At 34.9% G+C, this 22299-nt stretch overlaps 1 pseudogene; it reads right to left on the bottom strand.

Moving 5' to 3' along the window:
* Positions 1 to 6287: 6287 nt before the first annotated feature.
* LOC129521173 (ribosomal protein L18-like) lies at positions 6288 to 6941 on the bottom strand (annotated as a pseudogene).
* Between the last annotated feature and the right edge of the window lie 15358 nt (positions 6942 to 22299).

Genomic DNA, 22299 nt, shown 5'->3' with positions numbered 1-22299 from the left:
GTCTGAGAGAACAGTACAGACAAAAACACTTGACAGAACAAACCATTGTGCATACACACAATGATGAGCAAAAGTCTAATATGATTGGAGCAGGAAGAAAGATGATAATCGTTCAGGATAAGACAGCAACCCAGACCACATCAGTTCTTATAGATCATTCTCAGTTATGACTACCAAAGAGCAATGGGAAACTACTGGAGAATTCTAAGCAGGAAGATGATATAAGTTGGTTGCTTCTAGAATAGATTGGTCTGGTTATTTTGTCAAGTAAGGGGAGGTAAGATACCAAAACAGATGGAAATAGAGTAATATAGATAAACAAATTAGTAGGATATAGCAGAGCAGGCAAGAGGTGATAAGTTGGTCTAAGAAGGTGGTGGGGAAACCATGGATATGGAAAGACTCAAGAAATATTTAGTAGGTAAAACTGACAGAGTATATTGTTAAAGAATTGTTTATGATGTTGAAGGAGAAAGAGATCTCGGAAGTGAGTCCTAGTTTGTTAGTTGGTATAGCTAGATGGATCATTCATAGATTAGAGGAATGAAATAATGGAAAGGTCATGAATGTAGTCTTGGTTATGCTGAATTTGTGATGTTTTTGAGATAGTCAAGAAATGTTAAAGGTGTTAGAAAACCTTATGAGTCAGAAGCTCAGAGGAGATGCCTGAGCTGGAGTTAAATTTTATGGGTCATCTCTGTATAGTTAAATGAGATCATCTGGGGGAAAAGTGTAGAATGAGAGGTAGAGATAAATTAGATTTTAGGCTCAAGGAACTTAACATGCAATAGACAAGTAGAGGAGGATGAGTCTAGCAAGTAGAAGAATAGCCAGACAGGTCATAAATGTGACTTATACAGGTATTCACTTTTCAAAAGCTCACGTTAGGCCACTTCACTTTTATAAAAGACTTACATTAGTACCTTTTTTTTGCTAACTGAAAGAAATCCATAGATTTTACTTTTACGAAAAAAATATGGAAAGCAAAAATAGAATTCAATGTTTGTGTTGTAGCATTATTGAGGCAGCATACACACCCCAAGCAGTGAGAATGTTCTTGCCAATCTCTCCCTGGGAACTGCACTCAGCATCAAACCACCACAGCTTTGAACTGTGTCTGAGAGCATCTATGCTTTATCTCATTTTCTTCTGTGCATTCCTTAGAAAGATGGATCCTAAGGTATCAGAAAAGCCTAGGAGAGGTTGTCTACTGGATCCAGGAATGCTAAAAAATTTTCCATGCATGCAGAATTGTTGAATCTCTGTGTTGTACACCTGAAACTAATATAACACTGTATGTTAACTATACTGTAATTAAAATTAAAAACTTAAGTGAAAAAAATCTCCACATAAATTAATGGTAATTGCTTCTTAACTTTATGCCATTTCCACTTATAAAAGGTTTCACGGGATGGGCTACTTTCAGATAGTAGGAGAAATCTGTAACCCAAAAGCCAAGAGTAGCAGATTTTAGGGAGAATGTGGTTAACCACATAGAATACTGCTGTCAAAGTGTGATGAGAACTGAAAAGAATATGGACATCACTTTATGTCCTTTATAACATGGTTGGAAAGCCAAAGTGAAGTAGGCTTAGAATAGGAATGTAGGTTAAAAACTAGAAATAGTGAGTAGAGCTAACTCTTTCTAGAAAGAATAAGATAAGATCATGAGAAAGAACATGTATGTGGACAAAAAGGAAGAAAAAGTATTTTTTTAATTTCTAAAAGTGTTGATGTAAAAGTTCTAAGATTCAGGCGGGCCTTGAGTGGCTCCTGCAAAATGTTTACAAATTAGTGAGGAAGGAAAGTGGAGTGAAGGCTTCAAAGGTACCTAATACCATTGGGGAATGCTCATAATTATTAAGATTATTTTAGTTTCAAAAATAAACCTATCTTATATTTGTCAGGACCAAGTTTACTGGAATACTAATGGTTAACACCTTTAAGCAGAATCCTTTAAAAACACAGGATTCATTTTAATAGATATATATGTAAAAGGTATACTTCCCTGACTTCTTAAATGTAATGTACTGGTCATGATTTTCACTCTATTTTACGGCTTGAAATTACTATGACCACTAATCATTCAATGTGTTTATAGTACAGAATTTTCATTAGGGTTTATTGTAATTTGTTGGCCTCTATGTTATCTCTCCATTTACTTTTTTTAATTTTGACTATGCAGATCTTCTTTGAAGGTTTTCCTTTTTCCTACTGCTATAAAGAATTACTCTTCACTACAATTAGCAAGTAATTCTCTTAATTTCCTTTACATAAGATATTATGGCTTTTGGAGGGTTAAAATGATATGCAACAGGGATAAATAATAAGGTCAGAGAGAGAGGCTGAGCCTTTTGTTAATGAGTAATATTCATGTGTGTTGGTTCTTGAGATAAATATTTTTACTTCCTTTTACTTAACTTACCTTTTACTTACCTTACTTACTCCCTTTTACTTACCTTCCTTTATTGCTTTCTGGTACCTTCTGCATTCTGCTTGAAAACATGGGCATATGTCACGTTATTTGTGTTTTCAGTGATGATTACCATATCTGACATGGTAAAGGTGTTACTTGTTATCATTACTTGTTATTATTTTGGTTTTGGTTAGGTAGGTATTCATTGTGTTCCCATATGTATTTCACTAAAGCACAGACTTTGTTTTCACTGTAAAATTGTGCCAATAACACTTAAGTAGATAAAAGATGAGGAGATTTCTTGGCTCATACATCAGAATCTGCAGTGGCTCGGGCACCAGGAGAACGAGAGAGTGTAAACCTCATGAGGGCAGGGAGTTTTGTTTTTGTGGATTTTATTTATTTTGCTGCTGTTTTACAGGGTGTTTTTGCCTGTTGTCTTTTTTTTTTTTTTTTTTTTGCTACGGAATTGATGAGGAATGGAGTGAATGTTGGAGAGGCGATCAGAGTACTTATTTACCTTCCTCATAAGGTTATCGTCAGGATTAAAAGTAAAAATGCATATGGAATGCCTAGTGTTTAACTTAGTAAACACTGTACAAATGTTGAGTATCATTTCTATTTTCATTGTCAAATCTATACTTTTATCATTTTCTAAATGTATTTGACAAAAATGGATGGATGGAAAGAGCAAATCTGGACTGGTTACATGATTTCAATTTTGTTATTTTATTTTTATTTTATAGGTATAAGGAGTTTAGTTGAGGGAATTGAGGCAAGGGAGCCATCTTGAAGATCTTGGTATCACAGACGAAAAATAATAAAGATAGAGCACAAATGATGAGTGTGTTACTGGTACAGGAAGGAGAATTTTGGATTTATGGAACTCTGATTTTTCTAAACAGATGTCCTCATCATGGAAGTTATTGTAGTCTCCACTTAACCAGATGGGATACCAAACTCCCTGTTGTGTTCAGAACTGGCAGGGCTCATTAAGTTGGCTTTAAATTGGGTATTAAGGGAGGATCTTTTGCTTAGCCCAAATAATCTCAACATGCACAATGAAGAGAATAGGGAGTTCTACAAGCTAAGATGAAATATAAGATAAGTGATAAGTAATATTAACATACTGGACTTAATTGTCTATAAGTAACTACAAAGTAAATGGGAAATTAAAAAGATTAACTGGAAATGTTTCTAAATTATGGAGAATATGACCTGTTGAGCATAATAAAAATGGAAAGATAACATTTCCTTAATTGGAATATCAAAACTGGTAGGTAAAATATAATCTATAAGAAAGACTAAGAGGAAATTGAATTTGAGGAAGAAACATTGTATATGAGATCCAAAAAATAGAAAAAAAGGAAAAAAAGTGGCTTGCTATTTAATAATGGTAATAATGGGGAAGGTCTTTTGATTTAAAGATACAAAAGAAGAAAATAAAAGATGGTAGTACATAAATACTAAAACATAGGTGGTGACAATTTCAACTCGTTAGTCCTTAAAAAAATTCTGGACAAGGGGCATTTTGGACTCTTTATTTTTTTTAATTTTTATTTATTTATGATAGTCACACAGAGAGAGAGAGAGAGAGAGAGGCAGAGACATAGGCAGAGGGAGAAGCAGGCTCCATGCAGGGAGCCCGACGTGGGATTCGATCCCGGGTCTCCAGGATCGCGCCCTGGGCCAAAGGCAGGCGCCAAACCTCTGCGCCACCCAGGGATCCCCATTTTGGACTCTTTAAAATAAAAAGTCACTATATATTGAGATCAAATGAATAATTTTTTTTCAAATGAATAATATTTATGTATAATCATTCATGTAATATTCAACAAACATAGAGTTGATAGGCCTAGAGCAGTGAAATATTAATGGAGGTGGTATTGGTAATAATACAAATTATTTATGATTTGGAAATAATAGAACCTATAAAGATACTGAACTTACTGTACTAAATAAGACTTATTTTACTTCACTGGACTTATTTTACTAAATAAGTTTTACAAGGGGTGTATGCAGACAGTTAATAAATTTAGAGGAAAAAAAAACAATGGGAGATTGGATATTACCTACATGATATCTGATTAAAAGGAATAAACTAAATTGATTAGCCAAGCTTTAACCTCTAGGGATTGTGAGAGGCAGCGGATCCATTAATATTTATGATTGATACAGAATATCAAATATTAATAATAGCTACCATAATATATTAGTTTTGAGCACAGGTTTTAAATCTTTTTACTTACAGTTGTGTAGCCTTGAACAGATTATTAATTCCTCTATACCTCATTTTTCTATTCTATACAATGAGAATAATACTTATCTGGATTTTTTGGGTAGATAAGATAATGCTTTTGTAGCTTTAATTTAGTGTTCAGTGCATGATGGGAACTAAGTAAATAAAGCTAGAAAAATAAAGTTTAATTTTACAATTACCAAAATTAGCCAAACCCAATTTTATTCTAGAAATGTGAAATCAGGAAGAAAAAATAAAACAATAATAAGTTGCATCTTCACATGCTATTAATCATTTCTCATATTAACTAATTAATAAAGCTAGTCTTTGGGAAAGCAGAATATCATTTCTATCAAAGAAAAGATGGAAGTTAAAATTAGGAAAGTTAAATCACGTGCCCCAAATCACAGAATGAGTTAGAATTGTTCTGAAACAATGTGTGGAAGTTTCCATAGTATTAGTTTTGTTAATTTCTACGCCATTTGTGGATCTTGATAAGTATTCTTTTAAAAATATGTGTAGGGGTGGTTCAGGTCTTGATCCTGGGATCCTGGGATCAAGTCCCACATCTGGGTCCCCACAGGGAGCCTGCTTTTCTCTCTGCCTATGTCTCTGCCTCTCTCTCTCTCTCTCTCTCTCTCTCTCTCTCTGTGTGTGTGTCTCATGAATAAATAAAAAAGATATTAGAAAATATCTAATAGTTGAATACAATGGAATCATACCCTTAAAGAAGTGGGAAGTATATTTTAAATATTAAAAAAATGTTTCTTAAACTCATAATCTTGAAATGAATGATTTTAATTTACTTTAGCTTTAAGACAAGGGTCTTTATTTATAATAGTTATGGTTATAATAGTTCTAATAGTTATGTACATACAAAGCAACTTCTTACTTTAATTGTGGGGGAATGATGCCTTAGGAATACAACAAAAAGATTCGGTTCACAGCAAAAGTAGTAAGATCATAGCTTCTGGCTTTGATCAAAGGTAAGCCCCAACAATTTATTTCTAAACTCTTTTCTATATTCATGCTGTAATTTACTGAATGCCTATTATTAACTAGGTACCATGCTAGCTTTTGGATTCATAAGAAAGATCACAAACAGATCACATCTTCCTGGTTTATAGATTCCTCCCACTTCTGGACTATCCTTAAATTACCAAGCATGACTTTTACACAATTCCTTCCTCCTTTTCTTCCTATGAGTTTAACTACCCCCTACTTTTATTCCCTATATAGACTCAAATATAAACTTCTTTGCAAAATCATAGCTATGTAATAATTCAATTGTATCATTTCTTAAATGTTCTTAAATCATTCTAACTCCTTAGCCTGACACACAAGTTTGTTTGCTTATTGTTTTTTTTTCATAAACTTGCCCATTCCCTCTCTAAACTAATATTCTTCTCTTCCTTTCATGCTTCCTGTGTTATCATTACACTGAGTTTTCACAACTCTATTGACATGTGATGTCAATAACCCATGCCTTTAAGGTTTTATCCACATTTCCTCTGTCTGGATAGATCCTCCTCCTCTTTTTTAAAATGACATTCCCATATTCTTAAATCATTTTAATTCTTCACAATATGGCTAGTATTTTCCTCTTGCCCATGACACATTTCTAAAATATGTTTAACATAAAATTTGCAGAGTAGACTTCAATTTGAGATTAAAGGTCAGCTTGTTTTTGTAGCCTCGGCTGGCCCTGTGTGCCTCTGGCACCCCCCAAATTCTGCCCTGTGGATCCCGAGTAGGGCTTGATATAAGGGGTTCCTGGGGCCTTGCAGAAATGCTGGTATACCTCCTGGCCCGTGTGTGGACCAGAGGAGAGGCTGATGCAGCAGCCCTTTGGGGAGTGCAGGACCAGCTCGTCAAAGGTAAGGATCTTGCTTCCAGCTCTGAGGATGCAGCTCCAGGCCAGGCTGCTTGTGTGCAGGACACACACCTTCAGTTTGGGCACTTCCTGGATACACACATCGTCGGTCATACTTCCTACAACCACAGCTGTTTGGTTTTCCTGGCCAGGTAACTTCATCTTCCAGATTACCTGGGAAAGAGACAGAGGTGGCAGGTTGGTGTGATTCATGAACAATCTCTTCAGCACAACTTGGTTAAAGGTAGTTGGTTCGTCTGGCCAGAAACCTATATGTACAGCTTGACCAACAGTCTCAGGCAGATAATCTGGGTGTTGGGCTCCTCTTGGTCCTGGTTGTGGCAGATGTGGACTCCCACGATGGCGCCTCCTGTTCGGCAAGGTCTGGAAAGAGAGAACCCATATTGTTTCATTTTTGATGGTCATAAGATACATTAGATGGTAGGCTTCTTCTAGAGTAGTCCCAAATCTAAAGGTATTTGATAACCCCAAGGCCTTACCAAATTTATCTACCTAGATCTCTATAGTGATTGCTGAATAGATAATTGAATAGGCGAATAAATTAAAGATATAGAAACTTGTACGGTAAGAATTGTACATATAACCACAAGGTCATTCTTTTTTCACCAACTTATAGACATTTTGGGGGGACAGCTATTTGGAATACCTTTGTATTATCATTCTGTAGGGAATACAAACTTAGTTCTTCAGTTTCAAGTGAAATTTAAGGTAGCATATGCTATTTTGTTCCATCAAAAACAGTAACTTGCAGAAATGAATGGGACAATGAGGGGATATGCTTAGATTGTCACACTGCAGGTGCCTCTTATCTCAGTGTTCTCTCTCTTGCTGAAGGTACCAGGGCATATTTTGAGGAAAGCAAAGATTTAATCCTGCCAATTATTGGTTTCAAAGGGCTTAAAATACCATTTCCATACTCCACTTCTAAACTACCCTGTACATTTCACTATTGAATTTTTAAGGCCCTGTTAGAACCTGTCTATTTAGCATCTGTAATCTCATTGTGAAATATCAAATTCTGTATTTTTACCTCTCAATATGTAAAGTACTTATATTAGTATCACAATAAATCCTTTCAAGGCTAAAGGATTTCTTCCTTTTCCTGCCAATCAGGAATATATTATTCAACTTAGTTTATCCTTTTTATGCTCTCCATGGTTTTAAAACCATAAGTGAAATTTATGATTAAATATATAAAAGTATATTTAATTTTAATCATTTTAATTATCCTTTTCTTATTCCCTTCTGCCTGTCTTGAGAATCAGTAGCAAAAGATTTATGCATTATTCTAGGCCACTGGTTTTTAAAATGTTAACTATGTTCATTTTGAGGCATGAAGATATCTATCCTCACTATGACCTATTTAGTTTTGCTCTATGAATCATGGTAAGATCTGTCATATGAAAAATACAAACTAGGGGCATATTTTTTGTTTTATTTTGTTTTTATAACAAAGTTTTAACCATGTATAGTACTTTTGATGTTTCTTATTGTAACAATTTTGCATGGTGACAGATAGTAGCTAGGTTTATTGTGATGATCACTTAGTAATGAATCTAAATGTTAGCCACTATGTTGTACACTTGAAACTAATATAATATTATATGTTAACTGTACTTCAACGAAATTTTAAAAAGACTTTAGAGGACCCACAGGAAACCTTTCTTCCTTGCTGACTTTTGTTAACATGGTAACTACTGTTTCTTGTGGTCACATTGCAGCCATAAAGTTGTATTAGAAGGAGCACAGCTTTGGATTCTCTTTCTTTCTTGTATGAGTCAGTCATCTGAGTCTTTTAATCATCTCTGGAAGCTTTGGTGAGGCACAATGTAAGGATTTCCATTATTATCAATTTTATTAACATTTTGTTGAAGTTTCAGACGCTAGATATAATTCTATCTATCCCTTCAAACAGTAAATAGCATTTTACACAGTGCTCTTGTCATGGGTTAAAATACACAGATTAAAAGAAGATCCAGAAATAGATGTAAAAATTACATACAATTTTAGGTGATAAAGATAACATCAAAAAGATTTATTAACCATTCAATAAGTGACATTGAGACAAGCTATTATTTAAAAATAAAGTTATAGGGGATCCCTGCATGGCTCAGCGGTTTGGCGCCTGCCTTTGGCCCAGGGCTCGATCCTCGAGTCCTGGGATCTAGTCCCACATCGGGCTCCCGGCATGGAGCCTGCTTCTCCCTCTGCCTGTGTCTCTGCCTCTCCCTCTCTCTCTCTCTCTGTGTCTATCATAAATAAATAAATGAATCTTAAAAAAAATTTAAAAAATAAAAATAAAGTTATAGCCATAATTCAAATAAAATACCAAAGGTAATATTAACTGGATTAAGATTTAAATGCGAAGAATCAAACCATAAAATATAGGAAGAAAATATACCTTCTCCATTACATTGGAGGAAGGATCTCTATGTATGACATTAGCCATAAAGGAAAAACATTATTAAATTTACTTAAATAAAATTTATCTGTTAATTTTAGAGAGAAATACCATCAACTATGTATTAATCACACGATATAATAAAAAGGGTTAATTTCTTTAGCCTTAGAGTGCTTTTACAAAATTAATGAATATCTCTGAAAAGTAAGCAAAAAAATCCCGAAGAGGAATATCATAAAGAAAAAATATATAAACCGAAAATTTAAGAAGTTAAACTATATTAGTATTCAAAGAAATGCAAATAGAAGTATCACCAAGACATCATTTTTATGTATTAAATTAGGAATAGGATATTCATAAGAAAAAACCCTTAATCTCCAATTAAATTTTTGTATGTGTTAGGTAGAGATCAAGGTTTTCTTTTTTTCTTATGAATATCCTATTGCTTCAGTATGACTTATTGAAAAAGTCTTTTCACTTTGAATGATGTTGATGCCTTTGCCATAAATCAAGTGAATACATACATGCTGGTCTACAGTTTGATTTTTTGTTCTATTATCTTGATCTATTTATCTACCTTTATGCCAAGAGAACACTTCCATTCCAGTTACAATGGATCTATCATAATTATTGAAATTTTATAGTTTGTTTTAAAGATTGTCTTGTCTATTCTAAGTCCTTAGTACTTCCAAACAAATTTTAAAATCAACTTATCTATTTTAACAAAAATTCCTGCTGTGATTTTAATTTCCTTTTTATTAACACTAAATCAATAAATCTAGATTATGGAAAATCAGTACACTAGCAATATTGGAACTTCTAATCTGTTGAAATGTTATAATTTTCCATATATTTAAATCATCTTGATTTTCACCATTTAAAAATTTTTTTAGTATGAAGGCTTCCATGTTCTTTAGGTTTATTTCTAGTTATTTGATTTTTTCAACTTTTGTAATTGGTATTGTCTTTTAGATTCCAATTTCAAATTCTTTATTTTGTTTACAGAAATTCTATTTATTTTTTCTTTATTGACCTTATAACTAGAGATCTTGCTAAGATCCGTATAGTACTTTAATATGTTTGTAAATTTTTCAAATATTCTTGCTATATAAGTATATCATTTTCATTGAAATAAGTAACATATGCAACATTAAGATATCACTTAAAAATGAGCAGTCAGGCCACAAACTGGAAAAAAGATACATAATACATATAGAAAGAAAATCAGATATGTATATATCTGACAAAAGCCTGGTATTTACATTTTATAAATAAGTTTTACAAGTCAATAAGAAAAAGACAATCTAATTAAAATGCACAAAGTTTGAATTAATTTATAAAAGGATTACAAAATGACTGAAAACCATATTTTTCAAGTGCTTAATACTCATCTGAGAAATGTAAATTAAAATCACAGTGAGATATGTACCCATCAAAACGACTAAAGTTAAAAAACTGATGATATCATTTGTTCATAAATATGTGGAACAGCTACGAAGGTGAAAAATAGATTTTAAAAAAATAGTAAAAGTGTATGTAAGTAAAAGCAAAACACCCAGAGCACAGTTTTGTCACCATTAAATACTCTGAACACGAAAAAAAAAAAAAAAAGACATGGAACAGCTTAAATTCTCAAATCTTGCTGAAGAAAGTACAAATTGTTCTATGCATTTTGGAAAACTGTTAGTATCTACCAAAGCCAAATATAACTCCACCCATGAGACTCGCGGGTGGCTCAGTGGTTGGGCTTCTGCCTTCAGCTCAGGACATGATCCTGGGGTCCTGAGATCCGGTTCCGCAGCGAGCTCCCTGAGGGGAGCCTGCTTCCCCCTCTGCCTGTGTCGCTCCCTCTCTCTCTGTCTCTCATGAATAAATACATAAAAAAATCTTAAAAAAATAAAAACAAATATAGGTCCACCCTAATGAAAAAGCAAGTTCTGCTCATAGATGATTTTTTTTTTTTAATGAGGGTATAAGTCCACCAAATGAGATAGATATACATGATTGCTGACAGAAGCTTTATTCAAAATATCCCAAACTGGGGACAATTTGAATATCCAAACCTATGAAAATATATAAACACATTGGAGTGTATTTATATAGAGGAATAATATATTATAATAAAAAGAAGAAACCAGTGTTATACAAATGAATGAATCCCAAAAACATGTGTTGAGCAAAAGATGGCAAACACACAAAAAAAGCGTTATATTGTGTGATTCCATTTATTTTAAGTTCAAGAAGAGGCAAACAAACCAAAACAAAACTAGTTTTATAGTTTTAGAAGTCAGAATAGAATTTACCTCTGAGTTGGGATGGTATTAAGGTATTAATTGGAAAGAGGTAAAAGGAGTCCGGGCGTTTTGGAGGTATTTTGTTTATTAATTAAGGTTGTGGTTACACAAATGTATACATAGGTAAAAATCCACAAAGCTATACAGTTAAGATCTTACAATTTACATTGTATAGATTGCATCTCAATTTAGAAAATTGACATGGGGATCCCTGGGTGGCGCAGCGGTTTAGCGCCTGCCTTTGGCCCAGGGCGCGATCCTGGAGACCCGGGATCGAATCCCACGTCGGGCTCCCGGTGCATGGAGCCTGCTTCTCCCTCTGCCTGTGTCTCTGCCTCTCTCTCTCTCTCTCTCTGTGTGTGACTATCATAAATAAATTAAAAAAATTAAAAAAAAAGAAAATTGACATCATGGAAATAGGAATCTCATATAATGCTGGTAGAAATGGAATAGTTATAATCTGAGGGCAATTACAAGTGTGATACCAAGTTTTATTTTATTTTTTTTTAATTTTTTTAATTTATTTATGATAGTCACAGAGAGAGAGAGAGAGAGAGAGAGAGAGAGGCAGAGACACAGGCAGAGGGAGAAGCAGGCTCCATGCACCGGGAGCCCGATGTGGGATTCGATCCCGGGTCTCCAGGATCGCGCCCCGGGCCAAAGGCAGGCGCCAAACCGCTGCGCCACCCAGGGATCCCAAGTTTTATTTTTTTAATGCCTATACTCTCTGACCCAGGAAGTCTTGCTTCTAATAACTGCTTCTAAGGAAAGAATATGACAAATGATGAAAATGCATATATATGTTGAATCAAAATCCCTATACTGTAACTTCCCTGCAAATTTAACACAGGGGCCATCTCCCCACCTGTAAAATGCAGGGCCACATACAGCATTTTCTATGATAGTGATGAAACCAAGCCAGGAAAACTCTAAACATCTAAGGTTTGGGGACTGGACTGGATAATTAATGTTCTAGCCACAGAATGGACTACTAGATAGACATTTAAGATTACCATACAGATAAAATTTTAAAAACACTAACATTTTCTTGAAGAGATTATTAAGTCTCTGCAATTGTACAGTGTGCTCAGTATGGATTATTCCAATTGACTGGTAGGGATGATTAATTTTTTTTAACAGATGCAAAAACAGTGGCTTGATAACTTGCTCAGCGATATACAGGTAGTGTCAGAGTTAACAATTGAACCCAGATTTATCTGAATCCAAAGTCGAAGATTTGAACTGGTTTGATATAGTTTGAGCATGGAATGATGCTCATAATCTATTGTTAAATGAAGAGAAGTCAAACTGTATGAATGATAGCGTGATTTGATATGCACAAAAATGCAAACACATATACACACACGTGTGTGTAAAATAAAACTGTGTGATAAAGCCCCTGTGATTGGCAGTTGATTATCAGACCCTTTGCTTTCCTGTTCAGTTATATAGCAGTGCAGGTCCACCCTAATCTTTTCATTAATCTCACAAGACAATCTATCCATATTTTATAAATTGTAAATTTTACACCCCATTTATATGACAGTTTTATATATATAAAATTATATATATATATATATATATATAATATATATATTATACAAATCTATTTGGTAAAACAGATGCCAAGTAGCTGACTATGCTTCTTTCTTGGTGTTGAGGTTATGGATTATATATATATATATATATATATATATAATATATAATTGATTTGAATTCCCTATCTTGTCTAAACTGGATGTACAAAATTGATGAAATTTACAACAACAAAAAGCCTCACAGAAGAGGTGATAATTGTGTTTTAATAAAAGAGTAGCCTATTTTTCAATTGATGCCCTAACCTCATCTAACTGAATAGTGTTTGGCTTTACACTTAACAGTAAACACTAAAGTTTATTGAGAACATTAGTTTGTGCCAAATGCCTAATAAATGTCTTGTAAATATATTAGCCCAGTTAATCTGCACAACATTCACATGAAACAGGTACTATTATTATCCCTGGTTTGTGTATGAGAAAACTGAAGCACAGAGAGATTAAATAAATTGCCCCAAACTACACAGTATGATTCCAGCTTAAGCTAATTCCAGGGACTTTCCCTATACCCCTAAACTGTACATGCCCTGCAAACTTAACATGAGGGACTCATCTCCCTCACTATAGATTCCAGGGCCACTTTTACATTTTATTACACTGTGATCTTTAATCTCAGGCTTGCCAAAAAATCTATGTTTTTGTATAATTACTCAATCAATACATTTATTCAGTGCCTACTATGTGCCAAACTCAGTAGTATCTTTTTTCTTTCTTTTTCTCTATTCCAATTTCATAAATCATTTAAACTGAATAACACGTTTGCCTTGGACACGGGATTGAGGGCATATAAATCTGTTTGTATGCTGGGCTTGAACCCAAACAAAGCATTTTGATTATTTAACAAATTCTAACTTGACAAGAAGGGCTGACAGTTATTTTTGAACCTTTGCTAATACATATTTTAATTTTTAAGTCAGTGGTTTACTATAATTTTCTTCAGTTCCTAGCTTGATTCAGAATAGGAGGCAAGCATAAAATCACACAAAGCTTTTGTTTTGCAAAGCTCTTTCACAAATCACCCTGGTTTCATGCCCTAATTAATCAGTGTTCATGGGGGAATGAGAGGTTATTTGCTTTTCAGCTTCTGCAGATATACTAATAGCATAGCAGGAGAATTCTGAAATAACATGGGTTATTTTTCATATTTGAAGCAGTTTCCCATGGATTCTTATTTAATTATCTAGAAAATGCGAACTGTTGTTTCTATTGGAATTTTATCTCATGCTGACAGGAACTCCCAAGATTAGAAAAATCTACCTATTACTAGGTCTTTTGAGCATACTATTATTCCAATATGTTAAATTGAACATATCATTATATTTAGAAATCCCTACCATAGTCTCTGACCCTTATAAGCACTGAAAAATGTAAGCATTTGTTTTCTTCAATTAAATCACTTTTCAAAATATAATAAAGCATTTCTCATTGACTGAAATAAAAATACTGTACAGTTTTCCAATTTAGTAGGATAGCTTAACAAGACACTGGGATCCAGTAAGGTTTAGTAATGATCAAGTCTATGGAGAAACATTATTTGATTTCTTTACATGTTATCATTAGCCCCGTAAAATTGGCTTATTGAGCAAAATCTCAAATCAGAATTTTACAACATCACTCCCAGCACATTGCACACTGGGGCCTTATGCTTAAAGAATATTTTCACACTTTCATTCATTATCCAGAACTGAAAAAAAAAAGAAGAAAGAAGAAGAAAAGAAGAAAGAAGAAGAAGAAGAAGAAGAAAGAAGAAGAAGAAGAAGAAGAAGAAGAAGAAGAAGAAGAAGAAGAAGAAGAAGAAGAAGAAGAAGGGATTATAGGCTATTGTAGGCTATAGGGATTGGGGATTGCAACCCTGTTAGAATTGAGGTCTCTTTTTTCTCTACTAGAAGGCAATTTTGGTCACAACAAGTTCCCTGGGTCAAAATAACTTCCATGGCTATGAAATTGCCTTGGAACAGAAAATCTAGGCCAGACATGATAAAGTAAATATGATCCATAGATTTTCATGTTTTAGGATTCTGGTTTTTGCTTCTAATTTTGGAAAACAATTCTGTTTATAAATGTAAAATTATTTACATAATTACAGATCAAACCAGTTACTACCTTGTCAGGCTAAAGGTCATGTCTAGCATAAGCAAGTAGCTCAGATGCCGCTCTGCTGTTAATACCTGTTCACTCTAGGGCTGCCGCCCTATTCCCAGGGCTGATTGCCCTCTGTCCTGTGGCTTCAAGTAATGTAAATTGTATCTTGTCCCTGGGTAATCGAGATCAGTGTTGTCTTGTCTGTCCACTCCCTGCCGATGCCCTCTCTGTGCTGCGATAATGGTTTTGGTGGGCAATCAGGGAGGATGCCTTCTTGACTCATCTCTCATAATAGATTGTCCTCCTCAGGCAAAATTGAATAACCCCCGACATGGCCTGGAGGCAAGCAATGAGAATTCAATAAGTCTGCAGGGTCAATGTCCTGTCATTTTTGGCAAGCAAGTAATTATTCTGCACTAACATTCAGTAATAGGAGGAGGAAACCACCTTGGACACCTTCATCCCGATGCCCAGAAAAGTCACCTTAACAGGATTTTCCCTCTAATCAACAGTAATTCCTTCTCCTCTTCTGATATGATTTGGTCCACTTTTTCATGTGAGTTGCATGTGTGTATTCTCTAGACTGACTCTGACTTTCTTCCTTTCTTTCTTTCTTTCTTTTCTTCTTTTCTTCTTTTCTTTCTTCCAAACCTGCAATGTCTGTGGGAAAGTTTAACAACTTCACTGCCTGTTGTTTAATATTTTCCACTTTTATGGGTTGCAGTTGTGCTGTCTATTTGCTTTTACTGATTTGTGAAAGATTTATTATAAACCAACTACAGCTGTTCTCCTCTTTCATAAAGTCAAACTATTTTGGCAAACCTGTTTTCCACTATGAAAATACATTGAAAATTATTTCCCTTACCATCTTTCCTACCATAAGCATTCAGTTATGCTTAGTAGCTCAGGGTAGGTGCCAAAGCATTTGTGGACTCACTTAAGGGGAAAAGAATGCATCTGCTTCAAAAATAAACAGGCAGAAGAGGAGAAATGACTTTTTTGGGGGGAGGGAGGGCCTTCTGGTGGGATTCAATGTTATTATGTACAGATCCCAAGAGGACAGAATTTTAATATCCCCAAAAAAGGGCATCTGTAAATTCAAGTCACTTGAGTGGTCTGCCTTTGCATTTACATTTACGATCGTACACATTTTATTTAACTATGTAACCTTTACCTAAAACTAATATTATGATTAACCTTTTAATATTCTTAAGATATTGCTGCCATGTACCATCACTCCATTCCCCATATATACACATAGAGAAATATTCTTATGTATATATTTAAAGAGAACATATTCACTTCAATTAATCAGCTCCCACTGTGCAGATTTAGATCTCTGACTTATGACATTTATTTAAGGAAATGATGAATTACCGGTTTTGAAGAAGGCAAATTTTAGCACCATTTTAGTTATTTCTATTGCCACTTTTTAAAAGGCTATCTTTCTAAATGGGGGAAAAAAAAACCCCAAACAATTAGAAAGCAAAAGTGATTTCTAAACCCAATCTAGGATGCTTTTCTCTCCATTTCTCTCTGAACAGAAACTATTGCTTTATTCATTGAAAGGGACCTTTATCTCCTCTCTCCTGAGATCAGTGCACAGCCAGTAATGAAGAGGCTCGTACAAGAGCAGAATAAGCACTTTCCATGACTGATTGACGATTGATTATTGCCAGGATGTTTCCCCACGGTCACTCATCACTATGTTTTTTTGACAACCAAGCTCTATTCCCGACATGAAAAAGGTGTTTTGATCTGCATCAATTTGGCTTGTTAACTGTGACAAAACTCAAACTGATACTGATCATGTTCAGTTGTCGATGTCGATTTGGATCCTGGTTGTAAAAAAGGTTCATAATAATCTGTACTCTATTCTTTATTTAGGATACTATAATACTGGGATATTTAATGACTACTCCTCTTGAAATCCTTTTTGTTAACCTCATGTATTTAGTATTTTGTTCACCCTAATGAGCTTTTTACACTATCTTGTCATTGCTCCTTTAAATCTATTTTTAATTCTGCTTCAGAATTTCTGGCCACCTTTTATATAACCATGGTCAAACTTTTCACCATTAACATTGGAAACTAGGGATACTCTTCACGCACCCTACCGAAGCATAAGATTTACTTAGAATTATTATTTTTGCATTGAGCAGAGTATATATGTTATAGAAGTAGTTAATGCATAGCAAAGAGACTAAATTGTAAAGATTATATCAAGGAAAACAATGAGACAATCCCAGTTCTTTATTTCCCCCTGAAGTACTTTGTGTTAAAAGAATGAAATACATTCTTTGCAATAAACGACTTCAGACAAATTTTAAAACCAAGATTTATTTAAAATTAGCATATTGTAAACAATTGTTAAAACACTTACTATGAGATAAATGTTTGCCATTGATAAGCTCTAAGTGACTTGTATTTTAATATATTTAACTTTTGTTTTTGTTTTGTTTTGTACTGAGAAATTATAGCTAAGACTTAATGAAAATTTTATTTTCAAATCAAATTCTCTGTTTCAAACTGAAAATTGAAGTAATTATCTTTCTTTTTGTATTCTGTTCTTCCCTTTCCTCCTAGAATTTTAAAGACCTCTATTTGCCCACACATCACAAAGAAAGTATAAAAATTTCAGTGAGCAGTTTTAATTGTTTCTTTATGTAATCCTTGAAAATAGCCATGAGATTTTAGTAACTCTTTTATTAAAATCAGAATGAAGTTGTCTAGTGAGAACTATGGCATATCATTTTGGGACATGCATCATTAATTCTTCTTGCCTTTTCCAACCAACTGTTAGTTTACTCTCTTGATTCAAATGATCAGCCATTGTGTTGCATTTGCTAAACTATATTTCATTTAGTTTTCTTTAGTTTGTTGTATTGGAGCTACTGCATGAAACATTATTTTAATCCAAATGATTGTATAAAACTCCTTCCCAATGTCTTGGCTGCTTTCTCCTTGACTTTATGAAGTACTAAAATTTATAAATTAAAACTAGTCTCTAAATATCTCCCTACCATTCTAGAAAAAAAAAAAAACCTGAATGAAAGTAGATTTTTCTCTAGTGTCTGAGAAGTTGCCTAATTAAGGAGTCTCCTTACTCTTATCTTTTTACAAGTGCCGTGCTCCTGGGTCAGTGAAATCTGTGAGCTGAACGCTGTTCTGAATTCATTGCTGGAGTGAAGATCAGGAAAGGACTACACACTACTCTTTCCAAGCTTTGAGATGATTTGTCCCTCTGAGCTTCTGCCTGACTTGTCTTTTCTTGGTATGCTTCTACACAGCACCTATGGTGAAGGGGGATGTTCCTGCAGTGCTTGCGGGGTTTCTGGTCACCTGCCAGGGAAGGCCCTGGTAGCAGTTGCTTGCCAGGCTCCAACCCCACTGTTCACCTTTGGCTCCAATGTCTCTGTGAACCACAAGGAAAAAAGAAAAAGCCAGGAGGACTCGACATGGGGAAAGAAGAGACAGGGAATATGGAGGTGTAAAAAAAATAATAACTTACACTTTTGGTTTCCTCAATCTGTCTCATCCTCCCTCAAAATGGTTTTCAGTAATAGCATTCGGACCAGATAGTGAGGTAGGTCACCATCATGCCATGATGCTTCGGGGTCTTTCTCTTGAACTTCTGTTTGTTTGTCTTGGGGTTTTTGTTTGTTTTTTACATCATTTCATCTCACTCCTCAGCTTACTTTATATAAAGGGTCAAAAAGTTTGGCAGAGCTGTTCATGAGAAACAACACTACAGAGGGAAGGAAGGTCCAGAAATCTTAAAGGCCCATTTAGGACATTCTGGCAAGGGTGGATGCCATTACTGTACAGTGAAATAAAAGAAAGAGAGGTTGAGAACTCAGCATCTGGAGCCAGATCCCTTGGGATCAAATCCTGGCTCTGTCACTTACTTGCTCTGTTTTCATGGGTGCTTCATAGAACATCTCTGTGCCACAATGTACTCATCTGTAAAATGAGGATATGTAGAGGCCCCCCCCCATTAGGTGGGGACATGCCACTTTGTAAAGCTATTGTGAGTATTAAATAAGTTAAAATAGTTGACACTGTTAGAATGGTGTCAGCAGCCTAAATTATAAAGTCTTACATATATTATTATTTGTGTATAAGTTGACACCTTACAGAGTGTTTTCTCAAATATTATCATTTGAATCTTATTACAAGTCAATAATCCCATTTAAGGTGAAGAAACTAAGAAAGGAAGTGATAACCAAAGGCACACAATGGACAAATCCTGAAAGATTTGATTCAGGTCTTTTGTTTCTAAGTCCAAGTTTTGTTTTATTTTTGTCCTTGAACCATCTTTGTCTGCCTTTGAAGATTGGTTATTATTTGCTATGATGGCATGAAATATGGAAGGAATGAAAAGCTCTATTTAGGATGGAGAATATTAAGAAGGAGATAGAGCGTCTAAAGGTAACACTCAGTAGGTGTTCATAAAAGAAAAATGTGAGCTCTACAATTTTAGAATATACTCATTTATTCTCAGACCGGAGGATATGAGAAAATTAGGGAATATCATTTGGAGGATTTAAAGCAAAGGAGCTAATAATCTAATGCATAGTTTAAAAAGATCATTGTGATTGGTGTATTAAAACTGTATGGCAGGGAGCAAGTCTGGAAGCAGAGAGACCAAGTTGGAAGCTATTGTAATCGTTCAGGCAAGATATGTAATGATGGCTGGTAGAAAATAGAATTTTTTTTTCCCCATGATGTAGAAGCTTGACTCTGTATTAGCTGGAAGAGAGGATCTGGTGAAGAAAGAAGGATTGATTTAAAATGCAATTGAAAGAATGGGATGAAGGAAAAGCTGATAATAAGGCAGCAAGCATCTTCTCAAGTGTAGAAGTTACAAATATAGTCATGGAAACAAGTTCTCTGAAATGAGAGGGAATGAAAAGGTGAATGAAAACACTGAGAAAACTGAGAGAAGAATGATCCCATCAACCCCATGTTTTGCTAACTCATAAAATCTAAACATGGGGTTGAGTCTTGAGTGCATGATGTCCAATCAGGATGATGCATTTGCAAATATTAAGGTTCCTACATGAGAACAACAGCTCTTTTATAATATTTGGGTAGTGGTAACAGGCAACTTTGGCAAACAGTGACTCATAGCAGCTAAAACCATGGGGATGACTAACACTGATATGGGGCAGCCCAAAATGGAAATGTCATAGAGCAGCTTGCTGCCAGATACTCGAAAGGACAAAAACAGAATTTGAAATCTGAGTTAAATAACTACCTGGGCTATTTCTTTATATTATAGAGTATAATTATGCCCATTACATACACCTATAATATATGTGAAAGACACAGAAGCAGCTGGTCAAAATATGGTCCTAACTGGGGATAAGGCCAGAAAACATATGAGTTTATTATGGCTACTCTATCATTAAGGTAGTGTGCTTGGGAGAGAGAAATCATTATATAATAATATAATTTTCTGATTGGTTGAGATGTTTTATTTTCAGGGAAAAAAAATGTTTCTGCTCAAGGTTTTAAATTTTATTTTTAGGATAAATCCTGACTTAAAATCTGGGTTTCTTATTGGTCTGGTTTTTATTAATGCCCCCCCCCCATCCCTCTCTCTCTCTCTCTCTCTCTCACACACACACACACACGCACACACACACCTGTTTCCTTAAATAGACTCCTCGGTGCTGGGTGCTGGAAGCAGGGTGGGGGCCCTGGCCTGTGGGGGGGGGGGCAGGGAGGGGGGGTGCCTGGGGTCCCCGGACGGAGGAGGCCTGGCCTCGGCGGGGGCAGGCAGGGAAGGCCACACCTGTCCTGTCCTGCCTGCTGGGCCCTTTCTTTGGACTTTGAACCCAAGCACACGGAGGTCGTCTCCAGGACATGCACGGTCCTGTGCTCACTCTGTCAACACTACCCTTTGCTGCTGTCAGACACACCATTCCTGTGCTCATTTTGGACAGTTTTCTTTCTTTGTACAGTAAACGTGATTCAGCTCTGAAAAAAATATTTTGAGGAATATAAAATATGAGAAGGCATATTTAATTTGGAAAAATAAATCAGAACTTTAGGAGCTACAAGGCAAGTCACTCACGGGCATAATTTGAGAGAGTTTTGGGTAGGATTATAAACACTGAGAGATAAAAATCTGATTGTTTATCAGATTACCAATATATGACTGACTAGAATTCTTCACCACAAAATTCACTCAGGGAATGGTGGTTTTCCTCCTGTTTTCTTCTCACAAAGCTTTGGAAGTTAGGCCCATCACTGCTTCCATTTTTTGGCCAATAGGCATTGATTGACTGGTTAATGTTGCTTTGAATGTAAAGCACCTAACATTTCTTCGTTTGGTGCTCAAAGTTAGCTTTATATAGAAGATAGTGACATCAGGCCCTCTCTTTATATTTGTTATATATATATATATATATATATATATATATATATGAATATATATTCATCTTCATATATTCATCATTCATCATATATTCATATATATTCATCATTCATCATATATATATATGAATATATATTCATCTTCATATATTCATTCATGAGTATATACATTCATCTTTTCTCTGTTTAGTGAACTTCGTTTGCTGAGTGATACAAGAGTAGGAGCCTGAAAGAGCCAGAGACTAAGCTAGGCTATAGTTTCTTTATTTTTTTTAAATATTTTATTTATTTATTCATGAGAGACACAGAGAGAAAGAGGCAGAGACAGAGGCAGAGAGAGAAGCAGGCTCCATGCAGGGAGCCTGACGTGGGATTCAATTCCGGGACCACAGGATCATGCCCTGAACCGAAGGCAGGTGCTCAACCGCTGAGCCACCCAGGCGTCCCTAGGCTATAGTTTCTGTCACATCATTTCTGGCTTTCCATGTGCAATAGTAGAGCTTTTTATACTATATAAAAGGACACATGTGACTAATTTTTTGAATACTAGAGAACAATATAGGTGGTCATATCATTTTCTTGCTTATTTGGTATATGTTTCAATAACAGATTCCTGGATAGATAACTAACAGAAAGGACATTTCCCATTTCATGCTCACAAAGGACAGTCTAACTCTGAGAATATCTGTGAAGATGAAGTACAGTTTGCGGTAGAAGCATACAATCAAGATTGTTGAAAAAAAATATACATTTATCTTTGCATGTCTGGCAAATGAGATGAGTTAAATGTATATATGGCTAATTAAGATTCTTCATTCCCTGAGTAGAATGAATACCTCTGAACATACTAGATTTAAAACAACCAAAACAAAACCATTTTAATTATATTATCTTTCTTTATGAAGACAACATATTGTTATATTTCAAGCAATATGCCAGATCTATAGTGCCTCTCTTCTAAGACTTCTCATATTTTCTATAAAGAAAGGGAAGA

This window comes from Nyctereutes procyonoides, unplaced genomic scaffold (genome assembly GCF_905146905.1).
Source record: "Nyctereutes procyonoides isolate TBG_1078 unplaced genomic scaffold, NYPRO_anot_genome, whole genome shotgun sequence".
Taxonomy (NCBI): Eukaryota; Metazoa; Chordata; class Mammalia; order Carnivora; family Canidae; genus Nyctereutes; species Nyctereutes procyonoides.
This window is presented reverse-complemented; position numbering and strand designations above follow the sequence as displayed.